Source organism: Bos indicus x Bos taurus, chromosome 26 (assembly GCF_003369695.1).
Source record: "Bos indicus x Bos taurus breed Angus x Brahman F1 hybrid chromosome 26, Bos_hybrid_MaternalHap_v2.0, whole genome shotgun sequence".
Taxonomy (NCBI): Eukaryota; Metazoa; Chordata; class Mammalia; order Artiodactyla; family Bovidae; genus Bos; species Bos indicus x Bos taurus.
Window position 1 is genome coordinate 50,780,880 of NC_040101.1, and position 23,019 is coordinate 50,803,898.

The window sequence follows — 23,019 nt, forward strand, 5'->3', positions numbered from 1 at the left end:
AGATATGCAGATGACACCACCCTTATGGCAGAAAGTGAAGAGGAACTAAAAAGCCTCTTGATGAGAGTGAAAGTGGAGAGTGAAAAAATTGGCTTTAATCTCAACATTCAGAAATTTTGCTTAATACATAGAATAAATAATTTTTCAATAATGGAGTTGCCAAATCAAAAAGGAAAATCTTAATTCTTAGATAAATATATATGGTATAAATATAACATATAATTAAATCAAATGTTTATCTTTTTATTAATTCAAAGAACTCACATGTATATGTTCTTTCAAGAACATATACAATCTCAGAGTTAGCCCCTAATGTAATTTAGCAAAAGCAACTTAATCCTTCAAATGAGAGAATAAAATTGATCAAAATTTTGGTACATATTTTGTTTAATTACATGAACATGTTATGACAACAGAGTTCTTATTTATGAGATGCATTAAAATATTTTATTAAAGTATTAATTATATGTGAAGGATGCATACATATTAAATATGACTATAATTTGTTTCAAATTTTTCTTAACTTGAAGGGGCAGTTATAAATAAATAGGGAGTTAGGAAATCAAATTTTTGTCAAAGCATTGGATAATGAATGGACTCCAAACCAAAATCTAAGTAGCTCTTCTTTTAGTTAAGCTTATGTGTTACATGACACTCAATATAAATTAAAATGTCATTCTCATGAAATTAAACTAACTGAATTCCAATATTTAACACTATCAACCATCTTCAAAATTCTCTTCTATTGCATTCTGATGTGGGGCATATCAATAAAACAATAGTATGTTTACTTAAATATCCTGATAATATTTTCCTTTACAACTTTCTCATACACTTTTATATCTCCGATCTATCTTTTTGGACTCCATTTCTTTTCTTAAAAAAATTATTCTTTAATTGAAGGATATTTGCTTTGCAGAATTTTGTTGTTTTCTGTCAAACTTCAACATGAATCAGCCATAGGAACAAAAGGTGGATTATGAATGAAGGTATATGCTATTCTTAGTCATGAGTCATTAGTGCAATTACCTATTTCAATGTAGAGAAATGAGGAATGATAGACAAAAAGTGTTTCCCAGGTGGTACCAGTGGTAAAGAATCCATCTGCCAATGCAGGAGATGTGGGTTTGATCCTTGGATCATGAAGAAACCCTGGGGAGGGAAATGGCAGTCCAACGCATTACTCTTGCCTGGAAAATTCCATGGACAGAGGAGCCTAGTGGACCAGTCCATGGAGTGGCAAGGAGTCAGACATGACTTAGTACACACAGACAAAAAGTATGGGGTCATTTACTTCATCCAGGGTGCTCTTCAAACAGGTGATTCTGTCCACTAATTAAGGAGATTAGAACTAATTGTTTTTGCATCTAGCTTGATTCCACTTTGAGAGAAAGAGTCTAGGAAGATGGGTCCCCCGTTTTTGACAAAGTATCATCATTTTGAAAAGCTAAATCAAATGAGTTCCTCAACTCACAAACAGGTGGAAAACACACAATAATAGACACTCATGATATGAATAATATTATAAACACTGAGTTGGAGAAAAACAAAGCTGTGTTAACAGCTACCACAAATCATAAGATGGCTACAAGAGGTTAGAAATGGTACAAACAATATTCTGTGCAATCTACATAGCAACCTGCAACCAAATAAATGAGAATTCTCTTATAGATTAGACATTGAAGAACAGCTAGACCTATGAACTGAGTAAGTTCACACACTGAATTGCTAGAGGCACCAAGGCTGAAATACAAATTTCTCTGTTGTCAGACCCCATGCTATTACCATCAACATATCACAATCTAATTGCAACATGCCACAATTCTGGAATTTCTATGCCCTAGAAATACATTAACATTCTTTTTTTTTTTTTTTTTTTTAATTTCTCCAAAGTGATTTCTTTTTTTTAAAATTTAATTTTATTTTTAAACTTTAAAATATTGTATTAGTTTTGCCAAACATCGAAATGAATCCACCACAGGTATACATGTGTTTCCCATCCTGAACCCTCCTCCCTTCCCCCCCCCCCTCCATACCCTCCCTCTGGGTCGTGCCAGTGCACCAGCCCCAAGCATCCAGTATCGTGCATCGAACCTGGACTGGCGACTCATTTCATACATGTTTCAATGCCATTCTCCCAAATCTCCCCACTCCCACAGAGTCCATAAGACTGATCTATACATCAGTGTCTCTTTTGCTGTCATGTGCTTGAATCTTTTTTTTTTTTTTTTAGTCAAGCTTAAGTAGACTATGAAAATAAAATGAAAGAAAAATATTGCTGTAGCTTCTAGGTCAATCAGCTAACTAGTGAAATAAATTTAAAATTAATTTATATCCCTTCATGAGAAAAAATAATGATCTTCAAATGATGTATACTCAATGGCTGGTTAATAAATAATTTTCTTTCCATTTAATAATTTTCCTAAAGTTTAAGTATAACCATTTATTTATACCCTTATTCTGACTGCTTTCTTCCATCTAGGAAACTAAAACAATTTAGGGAGTCTTTCTTATTTCCCCTACTATGTTCTCATAAATTTCCTCACTCAATGCTTAATTCAATTCTGAATTAACTAGAAAAATTTATCTAAGAGTTAAATATTAAGGCATAGAATCTAGTATGAGGTTCAAGGTTATCGCTTCTAAAATATTTTGTAATCAATGAAAATCCTTTCATATTACCTGTGAAAATGAACTGTACACTCAGTCAAAATATGATATGAGTATTAAGCATTTGGACTCTTATACCAGATTCTCTGGCTCTTGAAATCTTTAGGGATATCTCAGGGACAAAAAACACTAATTCTCTTCTGGGATAGAAAAGTAACAAGATTTTTTTTTTCCCCTCTTCTTAGTGATGAAGAAAAATGCTTGATTCTAGAGCAATGAACAACAAAGTTAAAATGATTATATGAATGCACTCTGGCCTCTGGTGTAAAATGTTCTCTCAGCAGAAGAAAAATATGCACAGAATTGGAATGACATCTAATGATATAGAGGAACAAGCTCTGACGTTTAATAGCTATGTCATTGGGTTGATGATTTAATTACTCTGAAATCCAGTTTTCTCTACTTGGGAATATAACGTGCTACTACTCTGAAAATTTTGTAAATGTTTACATAATGAAATAATATGAAAGTACCTATTATAGACTTCATTATCATTAAATAAAGATTACTGTAGATATTTAAATTTTAAAGTGCTACACTACGAAGGGGTAAAGGGATAAAGAGATAAATTCACTGGCAGTTTATAGAGGAGATATATTAATAAATGAATAAGATTATTGACAGAAGGGATTATAAAGTATAAAAAAACAATATTTTATGAAGTAAAATCAACTTGAATATAATTAGGAACTTTTAAACAAAGAAGTAACTTTCATTTCTGTTTGTGACATACAGGGTTACAGCAAGCCATTGTTCCTACTGAAAACACTAGAGAAATTTGGATAAAGAATTACAAAACTCCTATTTTGAAGGAAACAGATAGCTATGGAAAAAAGTAAAAAGTCAATGACAACATCAAAATGAAGGCTTATTATGAGACAGTCATTTCCTAGGCAGGTTGATAAGAAGTCTAGGGATCCCCAAGGAGAGAGGGGTCTGGAATTCTCAAGGAGGAAGAAAGGACAAACTTTTTTTGTCCCACTACATTCCTTAGGATTATATAACAATAATGTATCCTGTTTGAAGACAGTCTCTGGAAAAAACCTTCTGGCTAATCCTGTTATCTTAAGGTGTAAATTATGGGAGTAAGTATAGTGAGGTCTTTACAACTTCCAGACATTCTTTTGACTCACTGTAATAACTAATTAGAGAGTATATAACACCATGGCTAACACTAGCAAGGGGGTACTCTTTCTACCCCTTTCTGATGCCTATGTCAGAAGCTTTCTCTATCTCCTTTATACCTTAATAAAACGTTATTACACAAAGCTCTGAGTGATCAAGCCTTGTCTCTGGCCCCAGATTGAATTCTTCTCCTCTGGAAGCCAAGAATCCCGGTCTATTTTCCGTGGTCCAGCAACAACCTTTCATCTTGGGGGCTTGTCTGGGATTCTTCAGGGCAAGGTAAGGATGCTTGGAGCTCTTGTTCTTTGTTGTCCTAGCGAACATGTTTTCTGCTGTACTTTGCTAACTCTATGGTGTGCTTGTGTGAATGAATGAGATGCCCTCTACGAAGCAAGTGGGGAGCCCTGCTCTGTGGTTCCACAGCAACCTCATAGGGCTTATGGCAGAAACCTGTTGGGAGTTTATACCGACCTGCCAATGCCAAGAGGCACCCAATGTCTCCTTTGGGGACCGACCAGAAATGGGCAAAGCATGTGGACTGAACACTCCTTTCTCTGTCAAACATTTTGGTCTCTTTAACCATTTAATAACTCCTCAGGAATTAGAAGTTCTAACCCAATCTGTCAGATCATAGACTTTCAAGGGACTTGTGGTCTATGCTGTTACTGTGTACTATGACTTAGGTCCCAGACTTGGATTGGTAGTCAGGAAGTGCCTAGCCTTGCTAGACATGGGAAGTTTGGAAGCTAGATGGAGCTCTAGCTCCAAGAGCATCTCTGAGGTTAAAGGCTACTCAGATTGGAACTACAATGGATTTTTTTTTTCCCCTTTGGTAATGCTGGCTCTTAGTGGACCAGAGGAGACTATTATACTGGTGTGGTGACACTTAGGAGGCTCTTACACTGGTGTGGTGATGCTTGGAAGGAACATCTCAGTTTTATAGTAGTATATGTGTTGCCCTTTTTCTCTCTGCGAAATATGTCAGACTTATGTCCTAAGGGTATAGATTTGGGTGTGACACCTTCAGCTCGCTCCTGTCCCCCTACTTTGCTAGAGGAGATGGAGTGCAGGAGACAAAGAGATAAAGAAAAGCAGATTTCTCCAATCTATCCCTGGGATCATATGCACAAAGCAGCCAGAGAGACTGAGGAACAGCCACACAAGCTGTTGCCTCTTCATGAAGCACCCACTGGGAGAAATAATCAGTCTATGAGAGTTAATAAGCCCTTTTCTTATCAAGAAATACAAAAAATCGAGGAGGATCTGGGAGACTATTTAGAAGACCCAGAAAAATATATTTGAGCTTTTAAAGGTGTTACTCTGCTTTATGACCTTACTTGGAAGGATGCGATGTATATCTTGGGACAAATGCTGAGTCCTAACACAAAGACTTGAGTTTTGGGAAAAGCAGTTGTGTATGGAGATGAATGGTTTGGTAATGAGGATGAGATAACTGCCCTCCCCACTGAGAATCAGGCAGCCCCAACTACAGAACTAGACTGGGACTATAACACAGCTAAAGGAAGATGGGATCATAGTCATTTTGTCAGATGTATTCTTGAAGGACTCAGGCAGGAGCGTGCTAAGCCTTTAAACTATGGCAAATTGGCAGACATAGAACAGGAGGAGAAGGAAGCTCCTGGTAAATTTCTAGATAGACTGAGAGAAGCCCTTCACAGCCCTTTAGATTGATCCTAAAATTGAAGAGGGAAAAGTGATCTTAAAGGATAGATTTCTCACTCAGTCAGCTCCAGATATCTGCTGTAAGCTATTAAAATGGGCGTATGGATCAAATCAGTCTTTAGATACTCTGTTACAACTGCTTCAGACAGTGTATTATGGTAGGGAATATGAGGAAAAGAAAGAAAGGCAGAAAAAGACAAAGGAACAGGTGGAAGCCTTCGCAATGGCTATGAAAAATATTCTTAAACAGCCTGAGAAAAATGCCCAGAGGGACCCAGGTAAAAAGGGTTAGGCTTGCTATTACTGTGGAAAGGAGGGACATCTCAAGCGGGATTGCCCTCAGGCATCTAAGCTGCCCCTGGCTCCATGTCAGGTCTGCAAAGGACCACACTGGACGAGAGACTGCCCCCAGAGGTGTAGGTTTCAAGGGTTGGACTCTCAAGACAATTTGGACTGAAGGTGTCTGGAGGTCCGCACACAAGCTCCCATTCTAATTACACCTGAGGAACCCCAGGTATTAATAACTGTGGGGGGCCAATCCATCGATTTCTTTGTAGATACTGGCGCAACTTACTCCATGCTTACTGAAGCCCCTGGTCAACTTTCTTCCCTATCCACTTCCATATCCGGACTGTCTGGAAGAGCCAAAATGTATTAGTTCAGTGTTTCTGTCAGTTGTGACTGGGATTTGGTGCTATTTTCACATGAGTTTCTGATTGTGCCAGAGTCTCCCTCACCCCTTTTGGGAAGGAATATACTGAGCAAGGTCCATGCCTCAGTTATCATGAATATGGAGCCTTCCCTTTCTCTCCCTTTAATTGAATAAAATGTAAATACTAGAGTATGGGCTGATGGAAAATCTGTGGGTCGAGCACAAAATGCTATTCCTGTAGCTGTCAAGCTCAAAGAACCACACTTATTTCCACATAAGAAGCAGTACCCACTGAAACCTGAGGTTAAGAAAGGGTTAAAACCCATAATTGAGACTTTAAAGGAGCAGGAGCTATTAATTCCCTGTAACATACTTTAGACACCAGAAGCGAAGAATCGACATATTAGAAAAGACCATGAAGCTGGGAAAGACTGAAGGCAGGAGGAGAAGGGGACCACAGAAGATGAGGTGGTTGGATGGCATCACTGACAATGGACATGAGTTTGAGCAGGCTCCAGGAATTGGTGATAGGCAGGAAAGCCTGGCGTGCTGCAGTCCATGGGGTTGCAAAGACTCGGACATGACTGAGAGACTGAACTGAAATAAATATAAAGCAGTCTAGTTCATACAGTTGCAAGTACTGGGGAATTAAAGGAACAACCATTTTTAAGAAAAATAAATGCTTTGAATAATGAAAAATAATAATAAAAAATGAAAAATTAATGAATAATGAAATAATAATGTTAATATAATGTATTATATATAATATAATAATATTGTATATAATAATATGCATAATAATATTATACTACATATAATATATTAAAATATAATATATTAGATATTATTGTATAATATAATTAATATTATATAATATTATATATTATAACATAATTAAAATTATATATAATATAATATAATATATAAATAATATATAATATATTATAATATAACATATAATATATTATATATATTATATGTTATATATAATATATAAAAAAGAATATATATATTATGTATATGATTATACTATATGATACATAAATATGATAGGTGATAAAATATATATGATATGTGATATATATGATATATGATATATATAAAATTATACATGATCATGATATATGATATATGATTATACACATAATATATGAATATATACAACATATATAATATATAATATTATATAATCATATATACTATATAATATATTCTAATTTATTATCAGTTATATATAATATTTATTATATACAATATATATTATAAAATTATACATATAATATACATAATATATATTATTTACATATAATATATATGTACATATAACATACATATACATTATAATATAATACATATTATACATATAATAATATATATTATTATCACATATATAGTATATTATATATACAATATTATATATTATGAATATAAGAATATATATTATATAAAGTTACATTACATGATATATAATATATTACATATACTATATATTATATATTATTGTTATATTATATTATAATTATATTATATATTATATAATATATATGATATATATCATATATATTATATTGTAATATTATATATATTATTATATATAAAATACATAATTATAATATATATAATGATATATATAATATATATTATATACTATACTGCTGCTGCTGAAGCTAAGTCGCTTTAGTCCTGTCCGACTCTGTGCGACCCCATAGATGGCAGCCCACCAGGTTCCCCAGTCCCTGGGATTCTCCAGGCAAGAACACTGGAGTGGGTTGCCACTTCCTTCTCCAATGCATGAAAGTGAAAAGTGAAAGTGAAGTCGCTCAGTCCTGTCCAACTCGTAGCGATCACATGGACTGCAGCCTACCAGGCTCCTCCATCCATGGGATTTTCCAGGCAAGAGTACTGGAGTGGGTTGCCATTGCCTTCTGCGATATACTACACATATATCATTATATATTATATAATGATATATTTTGTATCATAATGATTATACAATGATATAATTATATAATGATATATTACACAATCATATATTAATCATAGATATTATAATCATGCATTAACCATATATATTATATAATACATATTATAATGTTTAATATAATTAATCATTATATTTTAATCATATATTAATCATATATATTATACAATAATATTATATAAGATATAAGTTATTCAATATACAATATGCACTATATTATACATATATGATAATATTATATATATAATATATATCATTATACATTATATATTATATAATGATATATTATAAATATATAATTATATATGTAATTAAATCTTTAATATATATAATATATAAATCTATACTGTATGTTAATGTTATATATAATATATATTATATATATATTTTTTTCCTCTAACTTGCTATGGTGTTTATTTATTTATTATTTAAAATTTTATTTTATTTTTAAACTTTACATAATTGTATTAGTTTTGCCAAATATCAAAATGAATCTGCCACAGGTATACATGTGTTCCCCACCCTGAACCCTCCTCCCTCCTCCCTCCCCATACCATCCCTCTGGGTCGTCCCAGTGCACTAGCCCCAAGCATCCAGTATGGTGCATTGAACCTGGACTGGCATCTCATTTCATACATGATATTTTAGATGTTTCAATGCCATTCTCCCAAATCCTCCCACCCTCTCCCTCTCGCACAGAGTCCAAAAGACTGTTCTATACATCAGTGTCTCTTTTGCTGTCTCGTACACAGGCTTATTGTTACCATCTTTCTAAATTCCATATATATGCATTATTATACTGTATTGGTGTTTTTCCTTCTGGCTTACTTCACTCTGTATAATAGGCTCCAGTTTCATCCATCTCATTAGAACTGATTCAAATGTTTTCTTTTTAATGGCTGAGTAATATTCCATTGTGTATATGTACCATAGCTCTCTTATCCGTTCATCTGCTGATGGACATCTAGGTTGCTTCCATGTCCTGGCTATTATAAACAGTGCTGCAATGAACATTGGGTTACACGTGTCTCTTTCCCTTCTGGTGCAAATCAAAACCACTATGAGGTACCATTTCACGCCAGTCAGAATGGCTGCGATTCAAAAGTCTACAAATAATAAATGCTGGAGAGGGTGTGGAGAAAAGGGAACCCTCTTACACTGTTGGTGGGAGTGCAAACTAGTACAGCCACTATGGATAACAGTGTGGAGATTCCTTAAAAAACTGGAAATAGAACTGCCTTATATATTATAACATATTATATATATATTATATTAACATATAATATAAAATAATATATTATATAATATATATAATAAAGTAAATTATAATATAATATAATTAAATAATATAGTATAATATAATATAATATATAATTATATATGTATAATTATGTATATTATATAATATAGATGTAATATACTATATAGTATAGTATATTATATATATTATATCTTATGTATTATATACTATTATATAGTATATATTATATTAGATATATATTATTTGTACAATATATTATATATAAAAATATAAATATATATAATATATGCAATATATTTATAAAATATATATACATATATATAATATATATAATATAATATAATATTTCTGATATACACACATATATAATATATATTAAATATAATATATAGAATATATATAAAAATATAATATATACAATTATATATTCTATATATTATGTTTTACTATACTTATTATATATTATATATATTATATTAAATATATATTAAATACATATTAAGTATATATTTAACATTATATATTATATCAAATTTATATTATATATAAATATATTTTTATTATAATTATATTTTTAAAATTATAAATATTATATATTATATATTGTTATATTATATATATTGTATATATTATCTACCTATAATATATTTGGTATATATTATATGTATAATATATATATGATATATTTTATACATAATATTATGTATATAATATTATAATATGATATATATTATACATATTATAGAATATATAATATGAAATATATAATATAATTATAACTTAATAATATAGTTATTAATATATATAATTTATGAAATTAATATTTATAAAATTTTTAATATATATTATGTATATATAATGTAATATATATCATATTATATATAATATGTATAACATATATATTATACATTACAATATATATAATATTACTTATATTTCATATATAATATATAATAATATATATCTTATAACATTAAAATAACATATAATATATTATTATAATACTTATAATTAAAAATGTTTATAAAAATTCATATTTATAATTTATAAAATTAATATTTTAAAAATTCATATATATATTATAATATATTATAGTATAATACATTGTTTTGTATATATTGTATAATATATAATATATATGATTTATATGTATATTTAATATTATATATATATAATATTTATAATATAGTAATACATATATTAAATATAATGATTATATATTATATATAATTATATATGTTATTTATATATAGATAGTATATATCTATATAATATATTTTATATATATATTATACATATATATTTATATATATTCTAATAATATAATTATATATATGCACTCAATATGACAGAAAATATGTATATAATATTTACATATAATAATAATAATATATATATATATATATATATATATATATATATATATATGTATATGGAAGCGTCCACCTTCCTGCAACAAATGGTGACTCTGGCAGAGACTCTTCTTCGCAGAGAATGACATCCTGACCACTCCTGGTACTCAGGGGCCAGCTTGCCTGCCAATGGACCAGACCCAGTGACCACAATTGTGACACTTTTGTCCCTGATCTCTTCCTGACGTGGACAACTGGCCAGAGTGCCCTGATCGGCCCCTATAGTGGATTGGTCTATAGAGAAGAGAGCTGACCTAATCTCACCTTAAATTGATGGTAAAGCAGGTGAAATTACACTATATCAGGACGAGAAGATGACTACATCAGAGGTAGACAGCTTGCCCAAGTTGTTGGACCTGATTTGTATGATCATTTATGTTTTCTTGACTTTTTAGACCTCTACATATAAATCAAATGCTTTTCTATCATAGGCCTGATTCTATGTTAGTTTTAGAAATCAATTCAATTGTTGGGTTTGTGGCCAATTACCTGTGTCTAGTTCTGGGTTCCCTTGTTAAATTTCTCTACTACAAGACTAACTGGTTGGCCCTGAGAAAATTTACTTAAAAAAAAAATTATAGTCATATTCAGGTTACTGTGATATTACTAGATGGGATCCCCTCACTGGGCCAATTAATTATGCCTGCTCTGACTCTGGCCATAAATTTGAGCTTTTTTCTATTACTCCAGCTCAATCAGAGCAACAAGAAAAGTTTCAGCAAAGGAGGAAAAAATCTCCCACAATTATGGGATGGATTTTTGTAGATAAAACCAGGCTATGGTAATTTAGGTTTGAAGTCTCGTCTGTGTTGGAAACAATTAGATCACACTAAGGGCAGACACACTGAAACCATACTCATAGAAAAATAGTCAATTTAATCACACTAGGACCACAGCCTTGTCTAACTCAATGAAACTAAGCCATGCCCGTAGGGCAACCCAGGACAGGTGGGTCACGGTGGAGAGATCTGACAGAATGTGGTCCACTGGAGAAGGGAATGGCAAACCACTTCAGTATTCTTGCCTTGAGAACCCCATGAACAGTATGAAAAGGCAAAATGATAGGATACTGAAAGAGGAACTCCCCAGGTCAGTAGGTGCCCAATATGCTACTGGAGATCAGTGGAGAAATAACTCCAGAAAGAGTGAAGGGATGGAGCCAAAGCAAAAACAATATCCAGCTGTGGATGTTACTGGTGATAGAAGCAAGGTCTGATACTGTAAAGAGCAATATTTCATAAGAACCGGGAATGTCAGGTCCATGAATCAAGGCAAATAGGAAGTGGCCAAACAAAGAGATGGCAAGAGTGAATGTAGACATTCTAGGAATCAGCAAACTCAAATGGACTGGAATGGGTGAATTTAACTCAGATGAACATTATATCTACTACTGCGGACACAATCCCTCAGAGGAAACGGAGTAGCCATCATGGTCAACAAAAGAGTCCATAATGCAGTACTTGGATGCATTCTCAAAAAAGACAGAATGATCTCTGTTCATTTCCAAGGCAAACCATTCAATACCACAGTAATCCAAGTCTATACCCCAACCAGTAACACTGAAGAAGCTGAAGTTGAACGGTTCTATGAAGACCTACAAGACCTTTTAGAACTAACACCCAAAAAAGATGTCCTTTTCATTATAGGGGACTGCAATGCAAAAGTAGGAAGTCAAGAAACATCTGGAGTAACAGGCAAATTTGGCCTTGGAATACGGAATGAAGCAGGGCAAAGACTAGTAGAGTTTCGCCAAGAAAATGCACTGGTCCTAGCAAGAACCCTATTCCAACAACAAAGAGAAGACTCTACACATGGACATCACCAGATGGTCAACACCGAAATCAGACTGATTGTATTCTTTGCAGCCAAAGATGGAGAAGCTGTATACAGTCAGCAAAAACAAGACCAGGAGCTGACTGTGGCTCAGACCATGAACTCCTTATTGCCAAATTCAGACTTCAATTGAAGAAAGTAGGGAAAACCACTAGACCATTCAGGTATGACCTAAATCAAATCCATTATGACTATACAGTGGAAGTGAGAAATAGATTTAAGGGACTAGATTTGATAGATAGAGTGCCTGATGAACTATGGAATGAGGTTTGTGACATTGTACAGGAGACAGGGATCAAGATCATCCCCATAGAAAAGAAATGCAAAAAAGCAAAATGGCTGTCTGGGGAGGCCTTACAAATAGCTGTGAAAAGAAGATAAGTGACAAGCAAAGGAGCAAAGGAAAGATATAAGCATCTGAATGCAGAGTTCCAAAGAATAGCAAGAAGAGATAAGAAAGCCTTCCTCAGCAATCAGTGCAAAGAAATAGAGGAAAACAATGGAATGGGAAAGACTAGAGATCTCTTCAAGAAAATTAGAGATACCAAGGGAACATTTCATGCAAAGATGGGCTCAATAAAGGACAGAAAAGGTATGGACCTAACAGAAGCAGAAGACATCAAAAAGAGGTGGAAAGAATACACAGAAGAACTGTACAAAAAAGATCTTCATGTCCCAGATAATCATGATGGTGTGATCACTGACCTAGAGCCAGACATCCTGGAATGTGAAGTCAAGTGGGCCTTGGAAAGCATCACTACGAACAAAGCTAGTGGAGGTGATGGAACTCTAGTTAAGCTATTTCAAATCCTGAAAGATGATGCTGTGAAACCACTATGAGGTACCATTTCACGCCAGTCAGAATGACTGCGATCCAAAAGTCTACAAGCAATAAATGCTGGAGAGGGTGTGGAGAAAAGGGAACCCTCTTACATTGTTGGTGGGAATGCAAACTAGTACAGCCACTATGGAGAACAGTGTGGAGATTCCTTAAAAAACTGGAAATAGAACTGCCTTATGATCCAGCAATCCCACTGCTGGGCATACATACTGAGGAAACCAGAATTGAAAGAGACACATGTACCTCAATGTTCATCGCAGCACTGTTTATAATAGCCAGGACATGGAAGCAACCTAGATGTCCATCAATAGATGAACGGATAAGAAAGCTGTGGTACATATACACAATGGAGTATTTCTCAGCCATTAAAAAAATACATTTGAATCAGTTCTAATGAGGTGGATGAAACTGGAGCCTATTATAAAGAGTGAAGTAAGCCAGAAGAAAAACAGCAATATTAACGCATATATATGGAATTTAGAAAGATGGTAACAATAACCCGGTATACGAGACAGCAAAAGAGACACAGATGTATAGAACAGTCTTTTGGACTCTGTGGGAGAGGGAGAGGGTGGGATGATTTGGGAGAATGGCATTGAAATATGTATAATATCATATATGGAACGAGTCGCCAGTCCAGGTTTGATGCACGATACTGGATGCTTGGGCCTGGTGCACTGGGACGACCCAGAGAGATGGTATGGGGAGGGAGGAGGGAGGAGGGTTCAGAATGGGGAACACATGTATACCTGTGGCAGATTCATTTTGATATTTGGCAAAACCAATACAATATTGTAAAGTTTAAAAATAAAATAAAATTTAAAAAAGTAAAATAAAATTCTAAAAAAAGAAAAAAAAAAAAAAGAAATTTTGAAGCCTTAAAAAAGGAAAAAAAAAAAAAAAAAAAAAGAAAGTGCCTCACTCAATACGCCAGCAAATTTGGAAAACTCAGCAGTGGCCACAGGACTGGAAAAGGTCAGTTTTCATTCCAATCCCAAAGAAAGGCAATGCCAAAGAATGCTCAAACTACCACACAAGTGCACTTATCGCACATGCTATTAAAGTAATGCTTAAAATTCTCCAAGCCAGGCTTCAGCAATACATGAACCCTGAACTTCCAGATGTTCAAGCTGGTTTTAGAAAAGGCAGAGGAACCAGAGATCAAATTGCCAACATCTGCTGGATCATGGAAAAAGCAAGAGAGTTCCAGAGAAACATCTATTTCTGCTTTTTTGACTATGCCAAAGCCTTTGATTGTGTGGATCACAAAAAATTGTGAGAAATTCTGAAAGAGATTGGAATACCAGACCACCTGACCTGCCTCTTGAGAACTCTGTATGCAGGTCAGGAAGCAACAGTTAGAACTGGACATGGAACAACAGACTGGTTCCAAATAGGAAAAGGAGTTCATCAAGGTTGTATATTGTCACCCTGCTTATTTAACTTCTATGCAGAGTACATCATGAGAAACGCTGGACTGGAAGAAACACAAGCTGGAATCAAGATTGCGGGGAGAAATATCAGTAACCTCAGACATGCAGATGACTCTAGCCTTATGGCAGAAAGTGAAGAGGAACTAAAAGCCTCTTGATGAAAGTAAAAGAGGAGAGTGAAAAAGTTGGCTTAAAGCTCAACTTTCAGAAAACAAAGATCATGGCATCTGGTCCCATCACTTCATGAGAAATAGATGGGGAAACAATGGCAAAAGTGTCAGACTTTATCTTTTGGGGTTCCAAAATCAGTGCAGACGGTGACTGCAGCCATGAAATTAAAAGACGCTTACTCCTTGGAAGAAAAGTTATGACCAAACTAGATAGCATATTGAAAAGCAGAGACATTACTTTGCCAACAAAGGTCTGGCTAGTCAAGGCTATGGTTTTTCCTGTGGTCATGTATGGATGTGAGAGTTGGACTCTGTAGAAGACTGAACTCCGAAGAACTGATGCTTTTGGACTGTGGTGTTGGAGAAGACTCTTGAGAGTCCCTTGGACTGCAAGGAGATCCAACCAGTCCATTCTGAAGGAGATCAGCCCTGGGATTTCTTTGGAAGGAATGATGTTAAAGCTGTAACTCCAGTACTTTGGCCACCTCATGCGAAGTGTTGACTCATTGGAAAAGACTCTGATGCTGGGAAAGATTGGGGGCAGGAGGAGAAGAGGACAACAGAGGATGAGATGGCTGGATGGCATCACTGACTCGATGGATGTGAGTCTGAGTGAACTCCGGGAGTTGGTGATGGACAAAGAGGCCTGGTGTGCTGATATTCATGGGGTCGCAAAGAGTCGGACACGGCTGAGAGACTGAACCAAACTGATATATTACATATTATATAATTAAAATGTATGTTATATATCATATATTATTATGTATATAATATATCATATATATAATATAATCATATATTTTATATTATATAATTTTATATATTAAATATTATATTATATATTATTATATTCAATATATATTTGTATATAATATATAAATATCAATATGTACATATAAAATATGTACATATATAATATATAAATATAATATTATATGTTATAATATTATTATATAATTATATAATATTGTAATCTATGTATATCATAATATCAAATATATTATAATTATTAAATATATAATTATATAATTTTAAGATTATAATTATTATATATATATATATGAAGAGTTGACTCATTGAAAAAGACTGATGCTTGGAGGGATTGGGGTCAGGAGAAGAAGGGGACGTCAGTGATGAGATGGCTGGATGGCATCACTGACTGGATGGATGTGAGTTTGAGTGAACTCTGGGAGTTGGTGATGGACAGGTAGGCCTGGTGTACTGCGATTAATGTGGTCGCAAAGAGTCAGAGACGAATGAGTGACTGAACCAAACTGAACTGAACTGAAACTATACTTGCTCACCTATCTACTAGCTAAAATATACATATTATCTGGTTTTGATACTTTTGACAACTGTGTATTAGCCATATTTTAAATAATTTACACTTTTCAGTTTTAATTTTCATGTGCTGCATCTTAGATATATTATTAGCATGATAATTTTTAAATGAAAGTGACCCCTGACACATCATTAGGTATTTGAGAATAAATATACCAGGCACAGTTTCAGAAATCATATCATCAGTGTAATTCCTTCAAGTTTGTCATTATTACTTAAACAACCAATAAGTCAAGAACACTGTCAAACATAAGCTGCATCCTTGTAAAAGATAAATGAAAGTTCCTGCTTTATAATGCCTGTTGGCTATGTTGCTTATTTTAGTAGATAAAGGCAGCCAGATTGGTGTCAAATATAGTATGCACACAAGAAGTAAGAGCTATCATTGAAGAATATGGAAGGAAAGGCATGCTTTATGCTTGAGAAAGTTCCAATGGAAGACTTTGGAAATTCCTTAAAAATACATTACAGAATTTGGTGGTGCCTTACCACTGAGAAAGTGGGATGCAAATATTTCTACTTTAGAATTTTGCTTTTTTATTATAAGTAAAATGGATAGATTTTGCTCTGAACACAAACAGATTCAAAATGATCACTTTTATTTCAAGTTAAACCTTAAAATGCAACTTATGCTTTTATATTTAGAATTTAGCATACATAGTCTCCATTAGACCACAGTTGTGTTGAGTCCAGGATATAAAATACTAGACATTAATAGAGAATAGAAATCTTATGTATTATTAATGATTCCTCTAAATCCCTTTAATTTATAGAATTACAAAACAAAAAGATAAATGTCTAATTGTACTATTTTCACATATGGAACCTCAAAAATATCTAGCAAATGTGAATCTCACTTCAATGATGGAATTTGTTCTTTTGGGATTTTCTGAAGTTCCCAACTCAAATATTTCTTTTTGTGATGTTTCTGTTTATCTCTGTGATAACTCTGGTGGGAAAGGGCATCATTATTCTCATAAAGAGAAACAGACCAGACTCTCCAGACTCCCATGTACTTTTCCTCAGTAGTTTTTCCTTCTTGGAAATCTGTTATGTGTCTGCCACTCTTCCTAGAATGCTCATAAACCTCTGGACTCAGAAAAGACATATTTCTTTGCTTGTTTGTGCAACACAGATGAATTTTGTCCTTATATTTGGAAACATAGAGTGCCTGCTTCTTACAGTGATGACCTATGATCACTATGAGTCCATTTGTAGCCCCCTGCACTATCCTCTGGTCATGAACCACAAGGCCCATGTCCAGCTGGTGGCTGCCTGCTGAATCACTAGAATTCCAATTCAGGTAGGGCAGACGTGCCAGATTTTCTCTCTGTCCTTTTGTAGGTCCAACCAAATCAATCATTACTTCTGTGACATCCCCCCAGTACTGAAGCTGGCCTGTGGGGACAATATTCTGAACGAGATGTTGGTCTTTACGGTTTCTGTGCTTTTTGTCATGGTCCCTTTTCTGCTGATTCTTGGCTCCTACAGTAGAATCACCTTCACCATCCTGAAGTTGCCATCGGCAACAGGAAGAGCAAAGGCTTTCTCCACCTGCTCATCTCATGTCATGGTTGTGACTTTATTACTTGGATCTGCAATCGTTACATATTTACGACCTAAATCCAGAAATTCTTCAGAACAGACAAATTTCTCTCATTTTTCTATAACACTATCACCCTGATGTTTAACACCCTGATATACACACTGATAAACAAGGATGTCTTGACAGCCTTGAGAAAACTGCTACCTTAATTTAAAGCATTAGCTGCTTGATTTAAACTCATTTTCTGTTTTCCTATTTAATTTTGCCATTGTATAATCAGAAATAGGTTGCTCTTTCCACATGATTAATAGATATATTATATTCATTCATTCCTGGCCTTATTGTTTAATGCTGGATTTTTAAAATATCAGGATTATATTATGGTGTCTTGCTGATAAGAAACTATGTATTTAGGCGATATTATATTCAGTCCACAAATTTACTGGTGATTTGCAATTTTAAAAGAAAATATAGTATCACTTACCTTTTCCCTTAAAACCATAGATATTTTTGTACTTTCCTGTTCATATAACTATCATGCACTTCCCCCACCCCCTGCCTTTTCATGATGTTTTTAGATAATACAGATGGCAAAAGTTTGGGGGACAGTTGTTAAATATCTATGTGTTTTTAACTTTAGACATTTTACCTTTCAATGACTTCAATTTGATCCTTCTGTAAAGATTAAATATAAAACTGCATAATGACCCTTAAATTTTTGTAGTGTGGCAATGAATTTTTACCCTTTGCTTCTTTCTGAATTCTTCTCTGTAGATATGTTTTATGTAGCCAAATCATGCTACTAGCATCTTGATAATTTGTTAACTTAATTTTTACTAATGCAAAAAATATGAATTCATGTTTGCTGTTCAGAGATATAAGATGTATGGAAATCAATCCTTTTCTGCCCATATAGTGTTAACCATTCTCTAAGATCTCTTGCTTTTTAAAAAAAAAAAAAATTCTTTTGGCGATTATATAATTGAAATTAAAATAAAAATGCATTATTTTCCCAAGTCTTCCTGGTTGTAAAGGATTATACTTGATAAGACAGAATCACTATATTAAACTAAAAGAAATTACTATTAAAAAGATCTTGTATTTCTTCAAATGGAAAGAATTGAACTATGGACAGTACACTGGATCATTTTCAGTCAAACTGATTGGGAAGTGATGCAATCTGAGGAAGGTTTTTTTTTTTTTTTTAAATCTGTCTTTCTCTTATTATATTATGTGTTTAAATTATTTTTCATAAGACCATAATTCATCTATCAGCTAGTTCTCTTCTTTGAGTAGGTATCATGTCATCAAAAAAGAGATCTAAAAGGCACACCAAAATTATAGCAATCATTTCAGAGGAGATAATATGCAGATGACAATAACAGATGACAACTGTGGCTATTACAAATTACCCATTGAGAATACTAAAGGAAGTAAAATATAAAAGTTGGTTTTGTAGCCATTTTGAAGTCCTCTGTTTCAATATTCTGTTGCTGCACAACAAATTATACCCAAAATTTATGGTTTATAATAATATAATTTGATTGTATCACATGCATTGTCCAGTATTGTGGCAGGGATCAGCTGCATGGTTGTTCTCTTCCATATAGCATTGACTATCATTACTAAAGAGAATTCATATGGTGACTGATTTTGTTTTCGTATCTAAAAAAGCTTCACATAACTATATTGTGTAGTTACAGTGATGCATTACAGAGAAGAAAAACCCAGTTTTCACTTAAATTTCATATTCTAGAGGGACAAACTATTATTAGATAAATAATAAAGTAATTTAGCATAAAATTATAAGATAAATCATATAGTAAAATGATCCACATTGAACTTGTGATATTAGAATGGTATTTAACTTAGTTTGGGAAATAAGAAGTTAAAGAATGCTTTCAGTAAAGGATGACACTAAAGTAATTTTAAAAATATATATCTACAGTAGGACTAACAAACAAAATTAAATAAAAAAATATTAAAACATGTCCTCCTGTAATTTGAACCAAGGAAAGGGATTTTTCTCTTAGTTTGTATTCAACATTTTAGTAGAGATTCTAGCCTATACAGTGGGGGATAAAAGAGAGAGAGAGAGAGAGAATAAAATGCATATGTGAACATTGTAAAGTGTTAGTCACTCAATCATGTCTGACTCTTTGTGACTCAATTGACTGTATCCTGCAAGGCTCCTCTGTCCATGGAACTCTCCAGGCAAGAATACTGGAGAGGGTAGCCATTTCCTTCTCCAGGAGATCTTCCCAATGGGATCAAGCTTGATTCTCCCACATTGCAGGCAGATTCTTTACCATCTGAGCCACCAGGGTTTTATTAACCTATTTGTTGGAAGAGGTTATATATGAATATGTGGAAAATATTTAATAATCTATAATGAAGTTATTAGACATAATAAATGAATTCAACATGTGTAGTGGATACAGAATCAACAAACACAAATCATTTTCATATGTGTGTGCATGCTAAGTCGCTTCAGTCATGTCCAATTCTCTGTGACCCTATGGACTGTATAGCCTGCCTAGCTCCTCTGTCCATGGAATTCTACAGGCAAGAATACTGGAGAGGGTAGCCATTTCCTTCTCCAGGGGATCCTCCTGATCTAGGGGTGGAACCCACATCTGTTATGTCTCTTGCATTGGCAGGCAGGTTCTTTACCACTAGGACCACCTGGGAAGCCCTTATTTCCACATAGAAAAGCAAAAATAAATAGACATTGAAAATACTATTTAAATAGGAACTAAGATATGAAAATTTTAAAAGTAATGGAAATGAAAACCTTGCAGGAAGTTTATTTAGTAAACTAGAAAATAATTTGAGAGAAATTTAAAATAAGGAAATAAATGGATTGCAATAACACTTTTATGTACTGGAAAACTCAATATTTAAAAGATGTCACTTTTCCCTGGTATAATTCAATTCAATGATACAGAAATTCCATGAAGTAAAGTAAAATTCCTTTGGTGTATGGGTGGGTGAGGTGATGTACAGGGGAGTGTGTGTGTGACTTAGGCTGATTCTAAATTGTGTATATAAAGACAAGCAATTATCACCAAGGCACTCCTGAAGAACAGTAAAATGAGAGGATTTACTTTACTGGATAGCATGCCTTACTATAATAGTGCAGAATTCAGGCCGTGATTGATAAAGACATCAGCGATATGTGGTAGAGAGCCCAAAACATATCTCCTTCATGCACACACACTTAAAAAAAAAAGATAAAACTAGAAGTAACGAGGGGGAAATACATACCATAACAATGGGAGAGATTTGTTTGATGCAGAATTCAATTTGGAAACTATTTAGGTCAGAAGAACAGATCACATCTTTAAAGAACTGGATAAAACATGTATCAAACTAGAATGATTTTCTAATAAAATTATCCCACAAAACAGAAAGTGAACTTTAAAAAAATTTTTTTTAAATTTTATTTTTTATTACTTTACAATATTGTATTGGTTTTGCCCTATATCAACATGAATCCGCCACAGGTATACACGTGTTCCCCATCCTGAACCCTCCTCCTTCCTCCCCGTACCACCCCTCTGGGTCGTCCCAGTGCACGAGCCCCAAACATCCAGTATCGTGCATCGAACTTGGACTGGCGACTCATTTCATATATGATAGTATAGATGTGTTGATGCCATTCTCCAAAATCATCCCACCCTCTCCCTCTCCCACAGAGTCCAAAAGACTGTTCTATACATCTGTGTCTCTTTTGCTGTCTCGTATACCGGGTTATTGTTACCATCTTTATAAATTCCATATATATGCATTAGTATATTGTATTAGTGTTTTTCTTTCTGGCTTACTTCACTCTGTATAATAGGCTCCAGTTTCATCCACCTCATTAGAACTGATTCAAATGTATTCTTTTTAATGGCTGAGTAATACTCCATTGTGTATATGTACCACAGCTTTCTTATCCATTCATCTGCTGATGGGCATCTAGGTTGCTTCCATGTCCTGGCTATTATAAACAGTGCTGCGATGAACAATGGGGTACACGTGTCTCTTTCAATTCTGGTTTCCTCAGTATGTATGCCCAGCAGTGGGATTGCTGGGTCGTATGGCAGTTCTATTTCCAGTTTTTTAAGGAATCTCCACACTGTTCTCCATAGTGGCTGTACTAGTTTGCATTCCCACCAACAGTGTAAGAGGGTTCCCTTTTCTCCACATCATCTCCAGCATTTATTGTTTGTAGACTTTTGGATTGCAGCCATTCTGACTGGCGTGAAATGGTACCTCATAGTGGTTTTGATTTGCATTTCTCTGATAATGAGTGATGTTGAGCATCTTTTCATGTGTTTGTTAGCCATCTGTATGTCTTCTTTGGAGAAATGTCTATTTAGTTCTTTGGCCCATTTTTTGGTTGGGTCATTTATTTTTCTGGAATTGAGCTGTAGGAGTTGCTTATATATTTTTGAGATTAGTTGTTTGTCAGTTGCTTCATTTGCTATTATTTTCTCCCATTCTGAAGGCTGTCTTTTGACCTTGCTTATAGTTTCCTTTGTTGTGCAAAAGCTTTTAAGTTTAATTAGGTCCCATTTGTTTATTTTTGCTTTTATTTCCAATATTCTGGGAGGTGGGCCATAGAGGATCCTGATGTGATATATGTCAGAGAGTGTTTTGCCTATGTTCTCCTCTAGGAGTTTTATAGTTTCTGGTCTTAAGCTTAGATCTTTAATCCATTTTGAGTTTATGTTTGTGTATGGTGTTAGAAAGTGTTCTAGTTTCCTTCTTTTACAAACGGTTGACCAGTTTTCCCAGAACCACTTGTTAAAGAGATTGTCTCTAATCCATTGTATATTCTTGCCTCCTTTGTCTAAGATAAGGTGTCCATAGGTGCATGGATTTATCTCTGGGCTTTCTATTTTGTTCCGTTGATCGATATTTCTGTCTTTGTGAGAGTACCATACTGTCTTGATGACTGTGGCTTTGTAATAGAGCCTGAAGTCAGGTAGGTTGATTCCTCCAGTTCCATTCCTCTTTCTCAAGATTTCTTTGGCTATTCGAGGCTTTTTGTATCTCCATACAAATTGTGAAATTATTTGTT

The 23,019-nt window shown here is 33.8% G+C and overlaps 1 pseudogene; it reads left to right on the forward strand.

Annotated features, from left to right (window-relative positions):
* Nucleotides 1-17,221: 17,221 nt before the first annotated feature.
* On the forward strand, nucleotides 17,222-18,157 carry LOC113884414 (annotated as a pseudogene).
* The last annotated feature ends 4,862 nt before the right edge of the window (nucleotides 18,158-23,019 follow it).